Here is a 27,384-nt window from a genome sequence, read left to right on the forward strand (position 1 = left end):
TTTCATTTAGGTCTTTAATCCATTTTGAGCTTATTTTTGTGTATGGTGTTAGGGAGTGTTCTAATTTCATTCTTTTACATGTAGCTGTCCAGTTTTCCCAGCACCACTTATTGAAGAGGCTGTCTTTTCTCCATGGTATATTCTTGCCTCCTTTATCAAAGATAAGGTGACCATATGTGCCTGGGTTTATCTCTGGGCTTTCTATCCTGAAATGGGCAGAAGACCTAAATAGACATTTCTCCAAAGAAGATATACAGATTGCCAACAAACACATGAAAGAATGCTCAACATCATTAATCATTAGAGAAATGCAAATCAAAACTACAATGAGATATCATCTCACACTGGTCAGAATGTCCATCATCAAAAACTCTAGAAACAATAAATGCTGGCGAGGGTGTGGAGAAAAGAGAACACTCTTGCACTGCTGGTGGGAATGTAAATTGATACAGCCACTATGGAGAATGGAGATTCCTTAAAAAACTACAAATAGAACTACCATATGACCCAGCAATCCCACTACTGGGCATATACCCTGAGAAAACCATAATTCAAAAAGAGTCATGTACCAAGATGTTCATTGCAGCTCTATTTACAATAGCCAGGAGATGGAAGCAACCTAAGTGTCCATCATCGGATGAATGGATAAAGAAGATGGGGCACATATATACAATGGAATATTACTCAGCCATAAAAAGAAACGAAATTGAGTTATTTGTAGTGAGGTGGATGGACCTAGAGTCTGTCATACAGAGTGAAGTAAGTCAGAAAGAGAAAAACAAATACCATATGCTAACACATATATATGGGATCTAAGAAAAAAAAAAAAGGTCATGAAGAACCTAGGGGTAAGATGGAAATGGAGACGCAGACCTACTAGAGAATGGACTTGAGGAAGTGGGGAGGGGGAAGGGTAGGCTGTGACAAAGTGAGAGAGTGGCAGGGACATATATACACTACCAAACGTAGAATACATAGCTAGTGGGAAGCAGCCGCATAGCACAGGGAGATCAGCTCGGTGCTTTGTGACCACCTAGAGGGGTGGGATAGAGAGGATGGGAGGGAGGGAGGCACAAGAGGGAAGAGATATGGGAACATGTGTATATGTATAACTGATTCACTTTGTTGTAAAGCAGAAACTAAGACACCATTGTAAAGCAATTATACTCCAATAAAGATGTTAATAAACAAAACAAAACAAAACAGCCCTCCTCTGAGGTGGGTAAACGCTATGGAATGCCTTAGCCATCTGCCAAACATAATGGGAGTAAGCTGTTGGTAAAGTGCAGCATTAGCAGTTTTACAGTATGGACAAAATTTTAGTTCTCCATGGAGCAGCATCCCTGAAATTGACTAAAATAAACGTCTACATTGATGCATGGTACATGACACAGAATGCTTCCTGATCCAGACTCTCCTCAGGCTCCTCTGAACTTTTCAACCAGACCTTCCACGTTCATCTCTGCACTGTCCAATTTTAGAAAGAATCCTGCTAATTTGGTTTAACTCACCAACTATAAACCTTAAAATGCGCCAGATCTGAGTGAATATGTTTGTTGCTACTTACAACCACAACCTGTTAGTCCTAGTTGTTTTGTTTAAACATGGTCTTTATCAACTTCCGTCATAGACTCACAAATTTAACTGTCTTGTTATAACAGTTACATATCAACAGTATGGTTATGACCTTTATTAATACAAAAACCAAATATATAGTCAATTTATTGTGTCTTAATTTAATCATTGTACACATTCCATTTTTAAGTGCTTAAGTAGGTACTATATTGCAAAGAAGATGCAGTGATGTAATTAACCAGCCATTAAAAGTTTACCTCTACAGGTTAAAAAAGTTTTTTCCATATCCTATTATCCTCGACAAATAATCAAGTTTCTTACCCTCTGCCATTCCCCAGGTAATGTCCAATCACCTTGGCCTGCCTTCAACAAGATTTTGTTAAGTTGGTTTCGCCAGAATCCCCCCTTACTCCTAATATTTTCTCTTAGTAACTTTCTATCCACTGACCTGCACCCTGCTCCTTGGCTATAAATCCCCACTTGCCAATGCTGTATTTGGAGTTGAGTCCAGTTTCTCTCCCCAATACAAGACCCCATTGCAGTGGTCCCTACACGTATTGTAATGGGGTCCCTACAACCCATTGAATAAAGTATTTCTCCTGTACTTTAACAAGTGGCATGGAACCACCATAATGGATGGGGATGCTCAATGGGAAAAGTTTTGACACTCAGGGTATCCTCTACTTGCCCCTATTCTAGCCTCTCCATTAACTGTATCTCTAAGGCTGGGCTGGCTGCCTGCTGCTCTTTAAAAGTTGTGCACATGCTTTTATATCTAGTTCGCCTTGGCTGAGCAACAGTGCACCTCGAAGTCATGAGTTAGTAAGAGTTTGAGGAGGAACATTTTAGCCATCTTCAGCATTTTCAAAATTTGTGTTTGCTTTGGCAATGCTGTATGGATGGACGGTTTATGACCTTGGTGAGTAGTTGAATAGTGTATGTTGCCAAGATTAAGGATATCTGGAGAGATATGAATCTAGATAGTGGCTCTGCCTCTCATAGCTGTACAACTACCTTCTTCTATGCCCAGAAGTTGCTTTTGATAATAAAAGGGTGATTTCTGAGTCTCTGAAGAACTTATTTTTAATTAAAAGTGGATATACAGCCTAACATAAACAAAGAGGAGTAGCAGACCTCAACTAGACAGGCACAAGTACCTCTGACACCAGAAAGTTTGGTGCATGTAGATTTCCTATTTTAGATATGAATGAAAAGGCCAAAATGGTTTTTCACAATTGTTTCAAGCCATGGCTTGCTATCTTTCTCAGCTGCAGGAGACCTACTAGGTAATTATGCAAGAATCACTGTTGACCCAGAATCCATGAGAGCTAATGGAAAGACTCATACTTAAGGAGCCACCAAGGGCTAGGGGGTGGGCTGAGGAGAGACAAATTTGGATGAGTCTGAGGCTTATTCTCCCCCTCCCGCCACTCCCACACTCTTTTGATAGCTTAGCAGGCTGCTCCCACAGCAGTTTTGAATTAGCTCAATAGTAAAACAGCCGGGTGTCAGAAGCTAAGCTTAAAGACTCTCCAGCAGTGCTCTCCCCAAGAATCCCTCTCCACTTGATCCAAGAGGATGGAAGAGTCATGAACTCTGCTGCATCTCTGCTTGTGAGTTTTCCTGATAAATCTTTTATTATACCTTTATACCTTATAGTACCGTGATATATGTGTGTCCATGGATGACAAATGCAGAAAGAATATAATCATCGTTTTTACCCATAATCCTTTGTTTAAACCCTGATGGTGGGGAGGAAGAAGCTCTATTAAGGACCCAAAAGGAAACTTAAGATGTGTCAACATTATCTCAAGTAGATGTGGATAATTTAAAACCCATAAATATGTAATGCCTAACTGAAAAGTTTTCAAATATAATATGTAAATACATTGTAATAGGCCTTGCCTCAGAAGACAGGAAAATATTACAAGGCCTTTAGTGCAAATAGATAACCCTGCCTCTATTACCATTAGATTATAACTGTAAAATCCAGATATGATATACAATAAATCACAGTGCACAGAGTTTTAGCTCGGTGAACAGTGTTTCATATAAAAGCAACCTTATATACAGGAAAGGAATACACATGAGTTTTCTTTCCAGTGGGATTTCCATAAAGATGGCCTACTTACTAGAGATCATTCAAGCTCAGACATACAACTACAAATCTCATTTGTATGTTTATTGTGAGACCAATGATGAAATTCTTGTTTCCATAGTGCATTGAAAGGAACATTTGTGACTTCAATGCAATTCTGTGAGTTATAAAACAGTTTAATTTTTTTGTTTTGGGAGATCAGGTATCATTGTTAATAAAGAATCGGTTGTGTTGATCCTGAGATTTTTCATATCTTGGTATTCATCAAATACAAGGTGGCAGTTACAGAGGGATTCTGCATCAGTAGTACAGGCAAGGGGAGTTAGTGGAATTGAAAGATGGAATTTGAAATGATTCCCTGAAAAAGGAGTATCTTGGAAGTTACTAGCATATGAACTCATAGGTAAAGAATGCAAAGTCTTAGAGACAGTTTTGACAAGTATAGCCACTGTTCACTTTAGACATTTTGAAAGAACTGAAATGATAATACTCTTCACTATTGGACTTATTAAAAATACATTGGGAGAAAAATGATTACTTCTAATATGGAAAATCAGAAATAGTTACAGATAATGTGATTCATGAATCTTCAGGAAGAAACAGAATAAAGAAGATAGCTAGTGTTTTATCTTAGTGAAAAAAAAGCACTTCTTCAATCTTATGAAAATTACTAAAGATTTTAGTGGTGTGACTTCAGAAATGATTAATGGCAGAGCTCAGAGAACCAATAGCCATTGTCCTTTATCAGGAACAGAACTGAACCTGAGGCAAAGTAAAGGTTTAAATATGATGATAGACTTGGCCTGTCAATTCTTAAAGATTGAGCCAACCCGGTCCATCAGAAAATCATGAAATTCCATCTGCTTGATGAGGTACTTAATAATATTCTTGTTCAATTTTCATGAATGCTACACTGGTGCATGTTCTGTAAATTATGATTATAACCTGGGTGGATAGCGAAGGTCCCCACAAATGAAGCATTCACAGGTTTTTAAAAATATAATTTGGAAATATTTTTAAAGTATAAGGAAACAGTCCCAGTAAAATAAAAAGAATATCATACAAAAATTGGAAGTTCTTTGGAAATTATTGGAGCCTATCAAGTGACTATTTTAGTGGGCAAAAGGGTTCTATTTCTGGAAACTATTTCTAAGGGATTTTTATTTTGGGGAATGGATTAAATTTTTAAATTTACACACAATGCAATTCACGTGTTTTGGTATACAATTCTGTGAGTAAGGACCAATGCGTAGAGTTGTGTATCACCAACACAATCAATATACAGAAAAGATCCATCACCCCCAAAGATGTCCCCCATGTTGACCCTTTGTAAACACACCATTTCCCCATCTCCAAACCCAAATAACTACAGGTCTGTCCTCCAATCCTATAAAAATGTATATATATATATATATATATATATATATATATATATATATATATATATATATATATATATATATATATATAATAAAATTTGCCATTTAATCATTTTTAAGTGTACAATGCAATGGCATTAATTATATTTACAATACTGTGCAACCATCACCATTATTCATTTCCAGAACTTTTTCATCATCCCAAACAGAAACTCTATAACTATTAAGCAATAACTCCCGATTTCCCTCTCTTCCCAGCTCCAAGTAACCTCTAATCTCTTTCTGTCTCTAGGAATTTGCTTATTATAGATAGTTTATACAAGTGGAATTGAACAACATTTGTCCTTTTGTGTATGGCCAATTTCACTTAGTATAATGTTTCCAAGTTTCATCCATGTTGTAGCATTTATCAGAACTTCATTCTCTTTTATGGCTGAATAATATTCCATTGTAGGTATATGCCACATTTTGTTTATTCATCTGTTGATGGATGTTTTGCTCATTTCCAGCTTTTGGCTATTGTGAATAATACTGGAATGAACATTGGTGTACAAATATAGGTATGAGTCTCTGCTTTCAATTCTTCGGGGTATAAACCTAGGAATGCAATTGCTATATTATGAGGTCATTCTGTGTTTATCTTTCTGAAGAATCGTCAGACTGTTTTCCACAGTAGCTCTTCTTTACTGTACATTCTTACTAGTAATGTACAAGGATTCTAATTTCTACCTTCTCACCAACATTCTACATTCTCACTGACACTTTTTTTTCTTTTCTTTTTTCTTTTTTTTTTTTTTCTGGATTATAGCTATCCTGGTAGGTATAAAATACTATTTAATCATGGTTTTGATTTACATTTCTCTCATGATTAATTATGTTGAACATCTTTTCATGTGCTTATTGACCATCTATATATCTTCTTTGGGCAAATGACTATGGAAGTCCTTTGCCCATTTTTTAAATTTGGTTGTTTTCTGTTATTCTTGAGTTATAGAATTTCCTTATATATTATGGGTATTAAATCCTTTTCAGATATATGATTTGCAACATTTTCTCCCTTTCTTTACATAGTCTTTTTACAGTTTTTGATACTGTGTTTTGATACACAAAAGCTTTAAATTATGATAAAGTTCAAATTATCTATTTTTAAAATTTTGTTCCTCATGCTTTTGGTGTTTTATCTAAGAATCCATTGCCAAATCCAAAGTCATGAGGATTACCTCTATGTTTTCTTCTAAGTGTTTTATGGTTTTAGTTCTTATATTTAGGTTATTGATTAAATTTTAGTTAATTTTTGTATATGCTTTGATGTAGAGGTCCAAATTTATTATTTTCCATGTGGAAATTTAGTTGTCTCAGCATCATCTATTGAAGAGACTGTTCTTTCTCCATTGAATGGGCTTGGCAATTCTGTCAAAAACTATTTAGTTATAAAAGTACAGGTTCAACTCTATTCCATTGGTTTATATACCTATCCTTATTCCAGTACCACTCTATTTTGATTATCATAGTTTTGTAGTGAGTTCTGAAATTGGGAAGCATGAGTCCTCCAACTTTATCCTTCTTTTTAGAAATCGTTTCAGCTCTTCAGGGCTCTTGTAATTCCATATACATTAGAAGATTGGCTTGTAATAAATGTAAGTACATGAAATACACACCAATTAAGAGACAGAGATTGTCACATTGGATCAAATATATGCCGTCACAAGAAACTTGCTTCAAATATAATGTTAAAGTTAGATTAAATATTAAGCCACAAAACAAGTCTCAATAAATTTTAAAAGATTGAACTCATACATTGTATCTTCTCTGGCTGTAATGGAATGAAGCTAGAAATCAATAGCAGAAGAAAAACAGGAAAATTTAAAAATATGTGGAATTTAACACACTTTTAATTTTCTTCTTTGTTATTTTTTAATTGAAGTATTGTTGATTTACAGTGTTGTGTTAATTACTGCTATACAGCAAAGTGATTCAGTTATACATATATATACATGCTTTTTAAAAATATTCTTTTCCATTGTGGTTTATCATAGGATATTGAATATAGTTGTCTGTGCTATACAGTAGGACCTTGTTGTTCATCCATTCTATATATGAAAGCTTACATTTGCTAACCCCAGCATCCCACTCCATCCCTCCACAAGCCCCTGCCCCTTGGCAACCACCAGTCTGTTCTCTATGTCTGTGATTCTGTTAAATGACATACTCTTAAACAATCAATGGGTCAAAGAAAAAAAATCACAAGGGAAATTAGGAAATAGTTTAGTATGAATAAAAATGAAAATTTATGGGATGCAGCAAAGGCAGTGTTCAAAAGGATGTTTTTAGCTATACATGCCTAGACAGGATTTCTCTCAGGGTTTTGTGGGGTTTTTTACTTTTTATTTTGAGGTAATTGTATATTGAGATGCAAGTATAAGAAATAATACAGAGAAATGTTATATACCTTTCACTAAGTTTTCCCCAATAGTAACATCTTGTATATCTAGAGTAAAATATCACAATTAGGAAATCGATGCAGTCTACTGACAATACCAGATTTCACTAGTTTTACATACACTAATTTGTGAATGTAGTTCTATGCAGTTTTATCACATGTGTAGATTTGTATGACTACCATAATACTCAAGATACAGAACAATTCTGTCACAAGGATCTGTCATCTACCCCTTTTATAATCACAGTCACCTTTTCCAGTCCCCTTACTAACCTGCTTTCTAACCTCTATCGACTGCTAATCTGTTCTCCATTTCTATAATTTGTCATTTAAGAAACATTGCATAAGGGGAATCTTATAGTGTGTGACTTTTTGAGATTGTCTTTTTCAGCATAATTCCCTTGAGTTTCATTCAGGTTGTTCCATTTATCATTGCTTTTTCCCTTTTTAATATTAAGTAGTATTCTTAGTAAGGATATACCACAGTTTAACTATTCATCCATTGAAGAGTTGGATTGTTTCCAATTTCTGACTGTTATGAATATAGCTGCTTTGAGTATTCCTGTACAAGGTTTTGTATGAACATAAGTGTTCATTTCTCTGGGATAATTACTCATGAGTGCAAATGCTGAGTTGTATGGTAAATACAAGTTTAGTTTTGTTTAAGAGACTACCTTATGATTTCCAGAGTGGTTGTACCATTTTACATTCCCACCAGCAATGTATGAATGATCCATTTCTCTTAAGGTTTTAGGTTTCTCTGCTGCTGTAACCAGGTAATATTGGCTGACTTCAGAGCAGGTCCAGGAAAGAAACAAACCCAAAACAAGTCAACAACAATAAAATCCCACCAGGGATTCCTCTTGCATTCTCCAGCTAAAAAGTTTTCTTTTCACAGTCCCATTTTTAATGGGGCTTCTTTGGGAGATTTTCCTGTCCATGGCTTCTATGCAGTTATGGGGCCCAGCTTGCTCTCAGATCAATTATGGGACATAAAAAAGGGGGAACAAAAGGTATTAACTTACCACTACGTTGGATTCTCTTCAAGTTTTGACTTCCATCCTCAATCTGTCTGTTAATGTTTATTTTTAGAGCATTTCATAGTTTCTCTTTGTATTCCCTCTAGAGTTTTAGTTATTACCATTGCAAGCTATAGGCTACACTTCATCGTGTCCATTAACACAATCATTTCACAATTTATGAATTCTGAAACTGTTGGTACATTTTCAAATACATTGCTGCTCCAGCATTTTTTTTCAGATCTCTTAGATTTCTTTTTGGCCAGCTGGGAAAGATAGTTGCGTGTGTTCTGAAGTCAATAATGGCTGAGTAATAATTGTCATCTAACTGATGATCTAATAGATGAGAATACAACTTTTGACACTGAAGATGATGAATAATGTAAAATTAATGGTATGCCTTGAAACCAGGGCATATTTGGAATTCTTTGAAGATGACTCCCATTGCAGTACTTAGGAGATTTACATTTTTCAATGGGAGATGATTAGGTAAAAAGCTTCCTGAGTAAATCCTTTCATTTAGGAAAAAGAAATGGTAAATCCAATTTCTATTTTTGTTTCCTCTGGTGTTCTTCCATTTATCTTATCTTTGGATAGAGTAAATCACTGCAATTTCAAAGGCATGAGCTTAATCCATGATATATTAGGGTGTCCAAATTCCTTCTGGGATTCTAGTCTTTCCTCAGGAGAGAAAATTAACCTCTGAAAATAGTCACTTATGCAGTTACACCTACCTGGTGGTTTAAGAATTGATTTATCATGTTTACCTTTCTGACTGATAACTTCAGGCTGGAGTAAGGATGTAGAAAAAGATGTGACCCTCACAGGGACATTTCAGCAATCAGAAACCGAAAGTATTGCATTCTGGTGTTCAATATTTAGGTTCTACGGTGCTTTTTAAAATAATAATTCTAGGATATTTTCTTTTCCTTGTGCCCGGAAAGTTCATAGGACTTCAACTCTATAAAGAATTTACTTTGCATCCAGGTCTATCATTTACTAATTATGTTACTTTGGATAACTTATTCTTGTAAGCCTTATATTCCTCATAAAAAGATGTGATTAATAATATCAATCTCATTATTGTGAGAATGTGAACTCAATCACATAATTTTGTTCTGAGTTCTAAATTTTATGTATGTATATATATATGATGTATTAAATATGATTATTATATATATTTACATATATGTGTATATAAATATTTAGTTTAACATTTAAACACATATTTAAGTGCTTTGTAAGACTTTAAACAGCACATAAAATAAAGGAGTATTATTTTTCTGTGAATAATTAATGCCTGAAGAACAATTATTTCTTCCCCAGTGGGAAAAGGAGGCTTAGAAACATTAGTGAATTCCTAACAGTAGTTATTGGAATATTTGCAATATTCTATGCTATATTTCTACTAGTAATATCTCTAAGTAGGTTGCAGAAACCGAGGATTCTTTCTGTTCCAGTTTATAATTATATTTTGCAGGCTCTCCTTGAGGTTCTGAAACTTTGTACTCACCAATTTAGAATCTACATATAAATTGCTGTGTACTGTTAATTTTACTATAGTCAAATACATTTCAAAGCCAAACATCATGATGTTTAAAAAGGGACAGAGAACAATTATATTTGACAAACAATTTTTACATGACCTGAAAATGTCTCAGGATTAAAAATGCTCCTTTTATACTGATTTGCTTGGAAGTATTTGTTTAGTTGAAACTTGTGGAATCATTTCACTTTACTTTATGGACTGATTGAAAAAGTTGGAAAAGCCTCAATAAAGATTTTGAATTTTGCCTCTTTGCTCACTGGGATGAGAGCTCCCAGCAGAGGAATCATCAAGTTTGTAGTGAACATATTAGGAGTTGTTACAACTAGCACTGTAATCATTTATGCAGTATTCATGAATACCCAGGAGATGGTAGTACTTTTCAGTTTCAGGAGTGCAGATTTGCTGCTCAAAACACTTGACATACTATAAGGAAACATCTAATGTTGAAATAGAAAATAGTTATCTTTTTGTTACATTTAGCGTAAAACAGTATTCATGTTTTTTCTCACAGTTTAAAATTAGGTGTGCAGAAAATTTTGTGTCATTCAGAGGGAAAAAATAATAGTAATTCACACTGGAAAGTACCTGCCCTAGAGTCTGAGAAATTTCTCTAAATATGAATTTCAATTGACTGCACTTAAAAAAATCTTGTTTCAATTCTCTGGATATATATTCATATTTCAGTGAAGACTTGTAAACTGATAGAAAGGTTAAGGAACAATTCCTAAACATCTGTTGGGTCAATAATTTTGAGTTGTGCAATATTTCTCATTTGTCTCCCTGACTGCCCTATCTCAAGGTTCTCTTTATGACCCAGCATCTTGCCATCCCATCCTTATTTTTTCCAAAGAGAATACTTCAGAATTTAAATTTTTAAAAGTTTTTAAGAATGTTTCAGAAGATTAAAGTTATTTTGGCATATTGGTTCTAAAAATAAAACTCATGAAAGAAGCACTTTTTCTGAAAAGAATTGGAGCAGGTTTGATATTCTCTCTTCCTGAGAATAAATAACTTGTAGAGACAGGGCGGTATCTTCAAGGCCTCTGTTTTTTTAACAGGGGTTCTATAACATAACCACCTCCATTCTTTAAAGTGAAAGGTTTTGCCAAGTTTCAATTAATTCATAAGTACTCCTGGAGATTAGTAAAGAGGTCACCTCTCACCCCTGGAAGGGAAAAAGAAAAAAAACATTTTTTTCCCCCAACCTTAGAAAAGATGAAGAATAGGACCTTAAATCCCTAAGTAGAGTTCAATGTTTGAACTCACAAGCACACACACACAAAAGTGCACATGTGTAAATAATCTTTTTTTTTTTTTTTTTTTGGTTTATTTTCCTATGAGAAGTCATCAAACAGGAGATGGCTTTAGCTAGTATTGTTATTTCTTTATCTTTTGGCTAAAATAATAGATATAAGTAAGTTAGCAACAAAGTTAGTGGTAATATAGCATTATATATATATATATATATATATATATATATATATATGTATGCATGTATATATCTGTAATAGAGCCTATACATAAGACTATAGGCATGAAGTCATTCTCCTGTTATTCAAATCCTGGTTCATTATTACCAGCATAATCCTCACTGTTATTTTCTGAAATTTTGTTTTATTGGATTATATCAACCTTTTATCTGAATGGACTACTTTTGTTCCTATATTTAGTAGAGGAAAGCACATGTATTTGTATTTTGTGTTTGTGTATTTAATAGTTCTTATATTCTCAAAAGGCTGAACATAAGAGTAAAATAGCATATCATATTGTTCCTCTTGAACAATACATATACATTAGATATATGATTATAATTTTTTATCCCCCAAATCACTCAAAATGCTTCAAAAATCATTATATTTCAATAATTTAAATAAAAAATTTAAGAAGTTCTAAAAAAAAAAGAAGTTCTTAGATGCTTTAAGCCTCTCTTTGAACTCTAGTAGCCTAGCTCATTACATAAAGTTTACTGTATATTGAAGGTAAAATGGAAATCTGTACCTTCCAGAACACAGTAAGGTGAGGAATGGAAAGAGAACAAAATGAAAGAGAAGAGAAATCCAATTTTGTAGTCTATTTCCATATTCATTCCAGTACCATAAATAAAACCATCCTTCTTCTAAGAAAATGGTCCCGGGTTTTTATCTTTGGTGCTAAGATATTTAAAGGTCATATGGCTCTATATCTCATTTGCAAGGAAAAAAAATTACAAAGTAATCCTCCAACATACTTTACAGTAGAGGATGGAGGAGAGATGGTGGAGGACAGAATTTATCCACGGGGGGAAAAACAAAAAATTATATTTAAAAGTCAATCAGGGGATATTGTTTAGAGACAGCTAATATGTGTAATTATTTATCAGTTTCACATATTATTCATTCTTCTGCTAAATGTTATCTTCCCTCTCTTTGCCTGGATAAAACTATTGTTTTTTTTTCATGTCTCAGCTAAGACAACGTTTATACCTCATTTCCCTACTTCTACCTTACTTCTTAATCATACCTCCCAAACTGAGAAGCATCAATTCCTTTCTTCTTATCAAGAAAACAATCACTGAATTTTTATTGCCTCAGTAGTTGTATATCTCTCACTAGACTGAAAAATCCCTCCTTATTTCTTGTATTTGGTACTGAGTAGGTACATAATAAATGTTTGTCAAATTAAAGAATAAACTTACGTACTAAATTTAAATACATACAGAATCCTCACTAGAAAATTTGATCCACATACAAAGGAGAAAGAAAATTGATTAAATTTTTCATTATTTAAATTATCCCCAAATTACCTCAGTCCTACTCTTGGCATTGTGTGTGTGGACACTGATTTGTTTATAGTAATGACTTAAAATTTCATTCTTATCTCTCTTCTCTATACACTGATGATGACACTTTTAGAAGACTCCTTTACTCTCTCATATTTTTATAGAAAGAATTAACTTTTCAGATAGATGAAAATATTCCAAATAACACTTTAATATCTTATTTTAGCAATTGACATAAATCTAAATGATTTATCCTTGATTATCATCACAGAACTGTGGAAAGGGTCCTATAAAAATATGTGAGCAGCATTGAACGACGCTACAAAATAAATTCTTTTTTCAAATGAAGGGTCCTTACATTAAAAATGAAAGAGAAAGGAAGAATGTGGAAAAGAGGAAAACTAAGTTAGAATGAATTTAAAAATGTTGCTAGATACAAAGTTAATATTTAGAAATCAACTGTATTTACATATAAATTATAATTTTAATGACATTTAAAAAACACCCTCCATCTCTAATAGCAAAAAGCATAAAACATCTAAGAGTAAATCTAGTAAAGAATGTGCACTATCTCTATACTTCAATCTATAAAATATTGCTAGGAGAAATTCAAGAACTAAACAAATGAAGATCTATAACACATTCATGAATCAGAAGAGGAAATATTGTTAAGATGTGTATCCTTAAATTTATCTATAGATTTAAGATAATCCTAGGTAAAACCCCAGCATTACTTTTTTTGTGGACATTGACAAGTTTATTCTAAAATGAATGTTTAAACTCAGATAACTAGATTAGCTAATGCAATATTGAAGAAAAATTTGAGGAAATAAAACACAGAATATAAGGACATTATAAATCTGTAGTAATTAAGCCAGTATGATACCATGCAAGAAAAGACAAATAAATCAATAGAACAGCTTAGAATGAAGAAATAAATCTATGAGTATAATAATAACCTGATTTGTGACAAACTTGCCAATACAATCAGTGGAGAAGAAAAAAGTTTTTCTAATATGTGGTTTTTCATCAATTAAATGTCCATATGGAAAAACCAGAACCTGAACCATATACAAAAAAATGTTTCTAGATAGATTATAGATCTAAATGTGAAAAAAAACCCTACAAGGCTTATAGAAATTATCGAGGTATAACTTCATGATTTTTCAGTAGGCAATGGTTTCATAAACAGCACAATATATTTACTATTCATAAAAGAAAATTAGATCTTATTAAAATGAAGAATTCTGTTCTTCCAAAGAAACTGCTGAAAGAATGAAAACAGCAAACCATATAATGGGAGGAGATGTCTGTAAAAATATATCTGGAAAAGGATTTATATTCAGAATATATAAAGAACTACTTCACATTACTAAGAAAGACATAGACTACCCAGCTTACAAATGAGCAAAAGTCTTCTGCCCATTTTTTGATTGTGTGTTTTTTTGTTGTTGAGTTGTATGAGCTAGTTGTATATTTTGGAAATTAAGCCCTTGTAGATCGCATCGTTTGCAAATATTTTTGCCCATTCTGTAGGTTTTCTTTTCATTTTGTTTGTGGTTTCCTTTGCTGTGCAAAGGCTTGTAAGTTTGATTAAGTCCCATTTGTTTATTTTTGTTTTTATTTCTGTTGCCTTGGGAGACTGACCTAAGAAAACATTGGTAGGATTTATGTTAGAGAATGTTTTGCCTATGATCTCTTCTAGGAATTTTATGGTGTCATGTCTTATGCTTAAGTCTTTAAGTCATTTTGAGTTTATTTTTGTGCGTGGTAAGAGGGTGTGTTCTAACTTCATTGATTTACATGTGGCTGTCGAACTTTCCCAACACCACTTGCTGAAGATACTCTCTTTTCCCCATTGTATATTCTTGCCTCCTTTGTCAAAGATTAATTGACTGTAGGTGTGTGGGTTTATTTCTGGGCTTTCTATTCTGTTCCATTGATCCATATATGTTTTTGTGCCAATACCATGTCATTTTGATTACTGTGGCTGTAGTATTTTCTGAAGTCTGAGAGGGTTATGCCTCCTGCTTTGTTCTTTTTCTTCAGGATTGCTTTGGCAATTCTGGGTCTTTTATGATTTCATGTAAATTTTAGGATTATTTGTTCTAGGTCTGTGAAAAATGTCATGCGTAATTTGATAGCGATCACATTAAATCTGTAGATTTAATGGGTAGTATGGCCATTTTAACAACATTAATTCTTCCAATCCAAGAGCATAGGCTATCTTTCCATTTCTTTACACCAGCTTGAATTTCCTTTATTAATATTTGATAGTTCTCAGTGTATAAATCTTTCACCTCCATGGTCAGGCTTACTCCTAAGTATTTTATTTTTGGGAGTGCAATTTTAAAAGGTATTATATTTTTACATTCCTTTTCTGATATTTAATTGTTAGTGTAAAGAAATGCAACTGATTTCTGTATGTTAATCTTGTATCCTGCTACCTTGCTGAATTCATTGATCAATTCTAGTAGTTTTTGTGTGGTGTCTTTAGTGTCATGTCATCTGCATATAAGGACAATTTTATCTCTTGCCTTCCAATTTGGATACATTTTATTTCTTTTTATTGTCTGATTGCTATGGCTAGGACTTCCAATACTATGTAGAATTAAAAGCGTCGAGAGTGGGCATGTTGTCTTGTTCCAGATTTTAGCAGGAAGGCTTTTAGCTTTTCACTGTTGAGTATTATATTGACTGTGGGTTTGTCATAAATAGCTTTTATTATGTTGAGGTATGTTCCCTCTATACCCACTTTGGTAAGAGTTTTTATCATAAATGGACATTGAATTTTGAAGACCTAAAGAGATATTTCTCCAAAGAAGAAATACAGATGGACAATAGGCATATGAGAAGATGTTCAACATTGCTAATTATTAGAGAAATGCAAATAAAAACTACAATGAGGTACCACCTCACACCAGTCAGAATGAACATTATTAAAAAGTCTACAAAAAACAAATGCTGGAGAGGGTATGGAGAAAAGGGAACTCTCCTGCACTGTTGGTAGGAATGTAAATTGGTGCAGCCACTATGGAAAACAGTATGGAGGTTCCTCAGATAACTAAAAGTAGGAATATCATATGATCCAGCAATCCCACTCCTGGGTATATATCCAGACAAGAATATAATTCAAAAAGATACATGTACCCCTATGTTCACAGCAGCACTATTCACAATAGCCCAGACATGGAAGCAACCTAAATGTCCATTGATGGTTGAATGGATAAAGATGTGGTCCATACTGGAATATTACTCATCCATTAAAAGAGAATGAAGTAATGCCATTTGTAGCAACATGGATGCAACTAGAGATTATCATACTAAGTGAAGGAAGTCAGAAGGAGAAAGACAAATACCATATAATATCACTTATATGTGAAATTTAAAGTATGACAGAAATGAGCTTATCTATGAAACAGAAACAGACTCCTGGTTATAGAGAACAGACTTGTGGTTGCCAAGGGGGAGGGATTTGGGGGAGGGGTGGAGTGGGAGCTAGAGTTAGCAGATATAAGCTATTATATATAGAATGGATAAACAACAAGGTCCTACTGTATAGCACAGGGAACTATATTCAATATCCTATGATAAACCATAATGGAAAATAATATTTAAAAAGGAATGTATATATGTATAACTGAATCACTTTGCTGTACAGCAGAAATTAACACAACATTAAACCAAATATAGTTCAATGAAAAATAAATTAAAATTTAGAAAAATGAGTGGAAGTCATGAGCAGACACTTCATGAAAGGAGATATCAAATTAAACACAAAAAAGCAGGTAATATCATCAGTCATTTTGGAAGTGCAAACTATAAACACAAACCTATACCACTTAAACTCACCAGAATGATTAAATTAAATGGAGAGCAATATCAAGTGCTAGGAAGAATGTGGAGCATTTGAAACAATGATACAATGCTAGTAGCAACATAATTTTGAACAGCCTCTTTGGAAACTGTTTGTCTGTATCTACAAAGCGAAGCATTGTGCCCTCTGTTCTAGCTGTTCCACTCCTGGGCACATACCAAACAGAAATGAGTCTTTTTATTTTATTTTATTTATTTATTTTTTATACAGAAGGTTCTTATTACATATTAGTGTATATATGTCAATCCCAATCTCCCAGTTCATTCCACCACCTCCCACCCCCCGCTTCCCCCCCTTCGTGTCCATACATTTTTTCTCTACATCTGTGTCTCTATTTCTGCCTTGCAAACCGGTTCATCTGTACCATTTTCTAGATTCCACATATATGTGTTAATATACGATATTTGTTTTTCTCTTTCTGACTTGCTTCACTCTGTATGACAGTCTCTAGGTCCATCCACGTCTCTACAAATGACCCAATTTCATTCCCTCTTATGGCTGAGTAATATTCCATTGTATATATGTACCACATCTTCTTTATCCATTCGTCTGCTGATGGGCATTTAGGTTGCTTCCATGACCTGGCTATTGTAAATAGTGCTGCAGTGAACATTGGGGTGCATGTGTCTTTTTGAATTATGGTTTTCTCTGGGTATATGCCCAGTAGTAGGATTGCTGGGTCGTATGGTAGTTCTATTTTTAGTTTTTTAAGGAACCTCCATACTGTTCTCCATAGTGGCTGTATCAATTTACATTCCCACCAACAGTGCAAGAGGGTTCCCTTTTCTCCACACCCTCTCCATCAATTGTTGTTTGTAGATTTTCTGATGATGCCCATTCTAACTGGTGTGAGGTGATACCTCACTGTAGCTTTGATTTGCATTTCTCTAATAATTAGTGATGTTGAGTAGCTTTTCATGTGCCTCTTGGCTGTCTGTATTTCTTCTTTGGAGAAATGTCTATTTAGGTCTTCTGCCCATTTTTTGATTGGTATTTTTTTAAAAATATTGAGCTGCATGAGCTGTTTATATATTTTGGAGATTAATCCTTTGTTGATTTATTTGTAAATATTTTCTCCTATTCTGAGGGCTGTCTTTTCATCTTGTTTATAGTTTCCTTTGCTGTGCAAAAGCTTTTAAGTTTCATTAGGTCCCATATGTTTATTTTTATTTCCATTACTCTGGGAGGTGGGTCAGAAAAGATCTTGCTGTGATTTTTGTCAAAGAATGTTCTTCCCATGTTTTCCTCTAAGAGTTTTATAGTGTTCAGTCCTACATTTAGGTCTTTAATCCATTTTGAGTTTATTTTTGTGTATGGTGTTAGGGAGTGTTCTAATTTCATTCTTTTACATGTAGCTGTCCAGTTTTCCCAGCACCACTTATTGAAGAGACTGTCTTTTCTCCACTGTATATCCTTACCTCCAAAAATGAGTCTTAATGTTCACCAATTAATATGTATAAAAGTATTCTGCTGTAGCATTCATAATAGCTCCTTGAAAGAAACAAGCTATAATTTCCTTCGCAATAGAAATGATATTTAAAAGGTAGGCTATTCACACAACGTAACACACACAACAATAAAAAAGAATAAACTTCTGCTACGTGCAACAACATGGACAAAGTGTTATGTCCAAAAATACATACTGTAAAAATCTACTTATAAATAGTTGAAAAGTAGAAAAATTTTATGTATGATGATAGGAATTAGAATATGCTACTTGGATTTAATTGGGAGTTTGCTGGAAATGATCCATATACGTGTGTGTGTGTGTGTGTGTGTGTGTGTGTGTGTGTGTGAAGTCCGTCATTAAACTGTATGCTAAGGATTAGTACACTTTATTATATGTATTTTATTCCTCATTAGAAAAAGGAGGAGTGGTGGAGGAGGGGGAGAAAGAGAGAAAGAGGAAGGGAGAGAGAGAGAGAGAAAGAAGGAATAAAAAGATGTCTGTTTTCAGTATGACTAAGGTCTCTATTAGCTGTTCTTATCTCTTCTTATTCATATCTCCTTTATTTCTTAGGATACTGACATTCTTTATAATTTTACATTTGTTAATTTGAGGATGAGTTTCCCTGATTATTCTGACTTATCTGATTAATCTTGTTATATCCTATTTCTTTTGAAAAGGAGTAGAATCTGGTTTGTATTCTTCATTCTTTGCCAAAGATTGAACCCAGACATATTTGCCTTATGTAGGGGGAAGTCTGCCAGAAACAAAACCATTTGACAATGTAACACATCAGTCCAGGCATTTTTTGTGTATCCCACCCTCTCAGAATGTCACTGAAAGCTAAGATGTATTTCCAGGTAAATACACTTTCTGGATATGAGTGATATATCATAACCTGACATAAATATGGATACCGGTGTTCTCTAATCCATAAGCAGCCCTCCTTAGTCAGTTAAGCCATCCTGAAGCCATCTTGTTTGCCCTTGTATTTTTTTCCCATGAGGGTGGAATTCAAATTTTTGATGTAATAATTTTATCAGTTGCCATATTTCTTTTTAGTTGCAACCTTTATAAACCCATGTTTTTCCTGCACTCTTTGTATTCTCTGGCTTAGCAGTTTTCTCTCCACTTTTTTACTTTCAGTATTTATATACCATCAGAGAATGTGTACAATTCAAATTCAGGCTGCATAGAAGCAAAGAGAAATTATTCAGAACCCAAATTGGAAAGCATACCTAAATCTTTGTGTTCAGCTTGGAGTCTCAAACAAGTACATAAAGTGACACTGTTAAGAAGAAAAGAAACCTTAGAGGTCCCTGGAGAATACGTTCACCTCTACAGTCTCCAGTGATTATACTTAAACAGAACTTCATGTAATCTTTACATTTCTTATATTGTATTTCATTAGACCATTTCTGTTTATTTTACAAAAGAGGGGTCTTGACTATCGTGGGATTACTGAATCCATCTCTGGTTATTACTACTGGACACCAATGCCTGATCTTTTGATAAAATCTTTGATTCCAGATCTTTTCTCTTTTGCAAATCATTCAGCATAATTCTGACAATCATCTGAAATAATAATGCTGAAAAGGAGAGAATTCTTTTATTAAGTATCAAATGCTCTTATTGCTATGCTTAGATGCCCTGGGATTCATCCTTAACTCCATCCACACCTGCAACCCCCTACTCTGGTGTGCTTTTTTGTCTTCTACAGAGGTCAGCCCTCAACTTACTAGAGCTACTCTGATCACTTGGGCAGAGAGCCCAGAATACCTGGAAGGGGACTTTACTCTAGCAGGCCCTTAGCTAGTGACCAGTCTTGTGAAAGTATGACAATCCAGCTCCCTCATCTCAGTTTGGGACAGTTCTGAAACATAATACTGCAGAGTTCTGTAGTAGCAGGCTGCAGGTACCCTTCTGGGACATTGTCTGCAATTGCATTCTTGGTTACCTTCTTCCCTTTCTCTGTCTTGTGTTCCTCACCTCCCAATCAACTTCTCTTAGTGATTTCTCCTGGGATTATTTCCTTACTACAACACTAGCAAAAGAATCTTCTTAAGATCTTTTTCTGGGGAACCTTGCCTAAAAGAAAGTATAAGCCAAATGATTAACTTCTTCCAGTCTATGTCCACTATAAGTTTCCAAAGTGAATTCAGTTCTCTTTAGCAAAATTTCACAATGTCTGTAAGACTAAGTGTTTGTACTATTGATATTTTAGATTGATACCTTCCTAAAACCATGACTGATATTTTACATACAAGGAATAAGTCTACTGACTTTCCTCTGACTGTAATGAGTGAACTTGTAGTCTCCAGAAAAAAACATCAGCCTGAATGTAACTCTCTTAATTTGCTTATTCTTTGATAGTACACTTATGCTTCCCACTTTGTGGACCCAGAAATCGTATTTCTGGAACTTTAGAAATGATGCATTAATTGTTAACTTTCATGAATTTTTATATGATAATTTTTTGATATAATGACTGCTAGTCAAAAAGGATCAAAATGACATTATACATGTGTTGTTTCATGTACCATAGTTAATACAAATAGTAAGAACTTGAGTCCATCCACAGAAAGCAGTCAGTTGGGACAGAGACACTTGCTGCAGTGTCCATGGACTGAGTTAGCCCATAGGAGCAGTCCACCATGGCCGAGGAACTTGCCAGAGAGTGACTGCCAAGATGGGCCTCTTGCATACCCATCTACTGGGAGCTGCAACATAAGAACCTACTAAATCTGGAAGAGGAGCTCCTTCTTCTGTTTTGGTTTTGCTGCATCCCTTCAGCTCCCTCTATTGACAAAGCCTGACATTGTGCCAGCTGGCATGGGGAAAATTTTAGAGTCCAACGTCAACATCACAAAGAAGAGTTAAAGAGCATGGATTTGAAACTGAGAGGAAATAAATTGATAACACATACACAGAGTTCTGTTTGTCTTACATTTAAAGTAAATATTCAATTTTGTTATAGTGACTGGGTCTATTTCAGAAGGCACAGAGCTATTTTCTAGATTCATCTTTCCCAATACAAATCAAAGTCACTAAGTTATATAGAAACAGAGAGCAGTGTGTTAGTTTTTGATTAGGGGCTAGTAATGGGGCTTATTGCTTGGTAATTCAAACACTCCTGCCTATCTATTATTTACTGTTTACTTTTATTGTTACTGGAATATATCCTGCAGTTTCTTCTGCGCTGCTCTTAAATGAATGAGAAGAGGAAATGTGAAATGAATGTGTATATTCAACTCAGGGCTTAATTTTGATTTCAGAGTTGCTAAAATTCATTATCCCAGTCAAATATGAATGGTAATTTGTGGATGACATGCCAGCCATTGTCTTTGTTTGTTGCTCTTAATGGAAGGAATATTTTGAAATCCTTTTCTCTTTTTATCCTTGATGGGTTCATAAAGCTAAACGTGGTATTGTTTATCACACGGTAGCAACTTCTCATTTTACAGATGAAAAGATTGAGAGCTAAATGAGTTGACAGAGGTCACAGAGCTTGCTTGTGACGGAATCAATGAATGTAAGAATCTAGGCATACAAATATCCAGGCATGCAAACTCTCTGTGAAGTCAGATAATGGAGGTACTAGTGTGGAATTAGCTACTGCTGTACAAAAAGTCACCCCAATATTTAGTTACTGGAAAAAATGTGCATGTAGATCGTGATTTTATAGTTTGACAATTCAGGTGAGGTTTAGCTAGGCAGTTCTTCTGGTTTTGCCTGGGCCCTGTCACCTACCTGCGTCCTCTTCTAGTTGGGTAGGCAGCTTTGCTGATTTCAGCTGGGCTCCCTCCTCTGTGGACCTCAGCTTTGACAATTAGGTTGACTTGGGGCCATTATTCTGCCTACCACAGATGGCTAGCAGTCCACTATTTTCTGTAAAATATTGGTATTTCCCCGCTTCACAACTCTTGCCACCGGGGCGTGTTGCTTGTCTTGCCTAGTTTCATGGAGAGGAAAAAAAAAAAAGCTTTGAAAGATGGGAGTGATACAGACAGAGCTCACTGGAGTTGGGAGAGATAACAGATGCCGTAGGTGCGCTCCACATTCCCTTGGCCTGCTCCAGATATCATATGCAGACAGAATGAAGGAGAATCAAAGTTCATTTTGCAAGTGAGAGTGGCCTCAGTAGCAGAAAGATTAGTTTGAAAACTTGCTTCAAGAACATGCCCCTCGAGCAAGAACAGGGTCCAATGGAAAGGTTTTATAGCAGTGCTCACAAAGATGGTACAAGCAGGTATAGGAGGTAGAGACAAGAGAAATCTTAAAGGGGTATGTGTATGGGGGCTGATCATAAGCAGGCATGAAGAGACCTTTAGTGTTTGTGGGAGTGATGGAAAGCAGCTATTCAAGAGTGACAGTCTGAATTTGTGAGCATGGACTAGAACAAAAAGTTAACCGTATAACCTCCATTCATAAGAATATGTAAGTATTCTTGATTGGTTCCCTAATTCACCATTTATTATGTTTTAATTTGTTTTCCTCCAAGCCTCTCAACATTCATCTGTAGTTGTAGTGCAGCTGAGATGTGTAGTTTTCTTCGTACAACCTTCCTGGCACAGATCTTTCATTTTCATCAGTGGCTTAAGAATTGGTTTCAGTGGCACTCAAGGAGTGACCATTTCTTCCTGACTATTTTTGAAGCAGAATGAATGGTTTGGAAGAAGCCTAAAATCTTTCTTTTTATACTAATAACTGTATTTCACCTTCTATGTATTTACCTGCGGGATTCTTTTTCTCATACCGGTATAAGAACAGCACATAATTGCCATGAGAAAGGCAAGTTTGACACTGTTGTTTGCGAGCAAATAAAACCTAAGTATTGGAAAAAGAAAAACTTGGAGTTTGATTAAGAAGTGGAGGGCTTTAAGTGACACTCTAGTGCCTTGGGCTGGAGTTTCAAAAAGTTGGCAAGGGAATTGAATCCCCCAGAGCTCAGGCTTATGACGGCAAGAATAAAGCTATTTTTATCCTTTAGGCAACAGCTTTCCTCTGCCAGGTTTCCCAAGACTCATACAATGAGAGCATCCATCCCAAAATGATTAATGCAAATTTAGTAATTGTGCATTTGTATCATTTCTCTGTCACCCATTTTATCCGTAAAATGTGCCTTTCTCTCTGTGCAGGCATTGCTCATGTTTTGTGCCGTTTACCTGTTGCTGGGGGCATGGAACAAATTACCTCTTTGTGTGAGGCTGTGGGAAGAAGAAATTATCACATTTGTGGCTGGCACCCACTACTAAGCCAAGCGTGCAATTATTTGAATCAGAATGATTGTATGCACAGAGTCAGATTTATCCTAGCTATCGGAAGGATAGCGTATGAGGTCTGATACACAGCTGGACAGTATTCCAGAGGGGAGCTAGGTGGGAAGATATAGGCCTCTCTTAAAGAAGATAAATTTTTGGCAGCAAAGATGAATTTCTATAGAAGCCAATGAGGCCTCAGGGGTTCTGGCTTTTGTGAAATTTTAAGTGAAGTGAGTACAAGTGCAGGTTTTGAGTTGAGAACCCTGGGGAAGTTAATCACAAAAAGAAGTATTGTATTGCCAGTCTCACAGTGTGGACTCCCCCAAAGCACTTCACACAAGACCCTCAAACTTAATCAACCAACATGTCTCAGAGGTGTAAACTGGAAAGCCCCTTAGGCTTGTGATATCCCTTTCAAGTTTCTAGGAAGAATTGATGCCTGCCTAATAGGGCCTCTTTGGAAACCACTAGCTCCTTTTTAGAGGGTACCAATCAACCCGAGGCTGTCTTCCATCTGGGCTTTAAATCAACAGTGTAAGGTCGAGTAGACATAGTAAGGTATGGGCCTCCTCCATAGAAGCCGTTTGCTGCTTAAACATCCCACTGTGTGCTGACACTCCCATTTATTAATCTGAGATGCTACGAGCTCACTCTACACTCTCCTGCCATGTTATAACAGAATGTCTACCAAATTTCTCTTATAAACCACAGGCTGTCAAGCAGATTTTCTGAAACAAACAAGCTCTTTTAAGTGCCAGTAAATGGTGGTGGATAAAAAACAAATGACTTTTCTGAGTGGAGAATTGGAAGAAAACTGTACAAACAGCACATGGTTACTTATAAGTGCCACCAAAAGATGTTAGGCATAGAAACTACAGTGATTTAGCACATCCTTTTCTCAAATGCCTGGCAGCTAAACTTTTTGAAAAGCCGTTGATTTGAAACCCCACTTTAAAAAATAAAAAATAATTAATTAATTTTTATTTTTGGCTGTGTTGGGTCTTTGTTGCTGCGTGTGGGCTTTCTCTAGTTGCGGTGAGCAGGGGCTACTCTTCTTTGTGGTGTGCAGGTTTCTCATTGCAGTGGCTTCTCTTGTTGTGGAGCACGCGCTCCAGGCGTGCGGGCTTCAGTAGTTGAGGCACATGGGCTCAGTAGTTGTGGCTCACGGGCTCTAGAGCGTAGGCTCAGTAGTTGTGGCGCATGGGCTTCGTTACTCCGTGGCATATAGTATCTTCCCAGACCCGGGCTTGAACCCATGTCCCCTGCAGTGGCAGGAGGATTCTTAATCCCACTGCACCACCAGGGAAGCCTTGAAACCCCACTTTTAAGGAAGCTTGACTATAAGTCTCCTCTTTTTACTTTAGGATAAATTGAAATAATAATGGCAATGACAATGCAACACAACATACAAAAATAGAAAGTTTCAGTTGATAGGATTGTAGGGGAAATTTGCCAAATGCATTAAAATGAACAAAAATCAAAAATTACTTACTGTTCTGGGTAGATCACCTTTCCTGGTTATCTGATTCTGTCTGGTTCTGATCCTTTCATACTCTTTGAGCTATTTAGTAATGCAAATAATTCTTATACATAGAGATGAAAGTGAATTTTGTCCAGTAGATTATTACCTCATGGATATTCATCAGATTTACATATATTTGCAAATTTATTTTAGTATTCTTGATTGCCTTTATATGTGTGAGTTATTTGAATTCTCCTTTGAACCAGTTGTAACATCTTACTGGTTCCCTCATTAATTAATGAGGTAAATACAATGTTTGGCAGGTGTTCATTTTATATTTCTATGCAAGTTATGATACTACCTTTTAAAAAATATATCCTTTATTAACATTAATTCAGGGGATTCTTTTTTTTAAATTAATACTGAGAAGACCTTGTGATTTAAAATGCTGTTCTCCAAAAGAAACCATAGGTACCCCACCCAATAGGAGAAAATTAATAAGGAATACATTTGGAGAGTGACTTGAAAATAACACATGCTCATTAATGAAGCCAAAGTGCCTTTAATAGAAAAATGACGTGTTGCAGTTGTGTTTAGCATCAGCCTGATCTTGATGCTTAATAAAATGAGCAGTCAGTAAATGAAACCTTGGGAAAGTTCTCTTTAATTAAACTATAGCATTCAGGACTTCCTAAGTTATAATCTAAAGTTAACATACAACCTTCTCTACCTTTAAACCTTTATACACACTGTACTTCAGTGAAACTAGGCTGCTTTCTGATCCTAGAACATGTGAAATACTTTGCTTTGCGAAAACCTTGGAATGCCCTCTGTATTTATGTAGAAACATTACCCATCCTCTAATACAGAGCTTCTCAACCTCTCTGTGATGAAGGACCAGTTTTTTGGGAAGTTTCTATTCAGTCATAGTCCAACATTGCAATATAAAAACATAAATTGCTAGAAGTATGAAATAAATATAAAGCCTTATACATTCATTATGCTATTCAAAACACATTTTCAAATGGTTGTAAAAGTTTCTAAAGTCTTTGAATCTCTGTATTTATGTCTTCATAGATCAGTGACAAACATTTCCATGACTCAAGACAGTGGACCTCTGTTGGGTAAACAGCAGAGCATAATTTTCCTCAGAAATGCTATCTGACCCAATTATTTTTTCTGTGTATCTCTAAAGTGATCTAAATTTTATTTGAAAACAATGGTTCACTGTTGTTACTTCTCCTATAATAATTGATGTAATCCCTACTCTATTAGAGTTCTTCAGTAATTATAATTTCCCCTTGAGGACAACTCCAGCCCAAACTCCAGAACTAAATGTTCATGTAAATATTTGTTGAATTGCAATTTTCTTAAATCTTTTGTTGGAAGTAGATTTTCAAAATTTATATTAAATGCCTATCCCCCCATTTTTTTCTACAGCAGTTGATTATAACAGAAAGAAAGTCATGCCTCAAAGTCAGAGTCTGATGTGCCTTCTACAAGAATGATTCCAAGTAAATTAAACATAAGAATTTGAATGTCTATTATCATTAACAGTATTCCCAAATTTATTGAACTCCTGCAACAGTCCTACTGTGCCTGCCATTTCATGAACCAAAGACATGGCTTTTACTTTCATTCATCAGATGCTTATTTTACATCTCCCCCATTATCTAAGTTTGCCAAACTTAAGGCCTCATAGCCTTCTTGATGTGTTTTTAATCTCATTAACCATATTCAATTAGTTACCCGTCATTATGGATTCTATTTCTTAGTGTTTCTCACATCTGCACCTTCCCTTTCATCTTCATTGACCATACCTTGGTTCTGGGCATCATCTAAATTTAGAGTTGTGCAATAGCCTTCATCTATGTTTCATCATTACATAACACATACTAGGCTTTGCCTGTCTTTGGAGGATCTTTTCTTGTCAATTAAAAAAAAAATTACTTATGAGAGTTCCAAAATTAACTCAACACCAATAACCTCCAAAAAGCCAAAAATGAATTTTAGGGACCAGGTGGGATCATTTAAGCATAAAGGGAGTCAATCCCCTATAGCAGCCCATTAATATGAGATATCTTAGTTCTCACAATTATATAAGTTTATAATAAGATTGATGACCAAATAAGGGTAGAGATGTCTTATGTAAATACTCTCAGGAAAAACTTTACTTTTAGATGTAGAATCCCTCATAAGCAAACATATTATAAATATGAGAATAATCATAGCAATAATCTATTTGATTACAGAATATTGAGTTTGCAAAACAGTCAGTTGTGTTTCTAAATGTTGATGTTAAAAACTCTGAAATCACTGTATAGAAGTTTCAGGATAGAAAATATTTCATGTTTTAGAAGAATTGAAAGGAAGTAACAACACTATACTAATCATTTTAATAGTGACACAAGATGTGAAAGCTTTTGTATTGGCTGATTATTAAGTGATTCACAAGCCATGTACATTTCTTGCAAATTTAAGAATGTTATAGAGTTGTAGGCCATAATTATTGGGAGCCT

This window comes from Kogia breviceps, chromosome 5, assembly GCF_026419965.1.
Source record: "Kogia breviceps isolate mKogBre1 chromosome 5, mKogBre1 haplotype 1, whole genome shotgun sequence".
NCBI lineage: Eukaryota > Metazoa > Chordata > Mammalia > Artiodactyla > Physeteridae > Kogia > Kogia breviceps.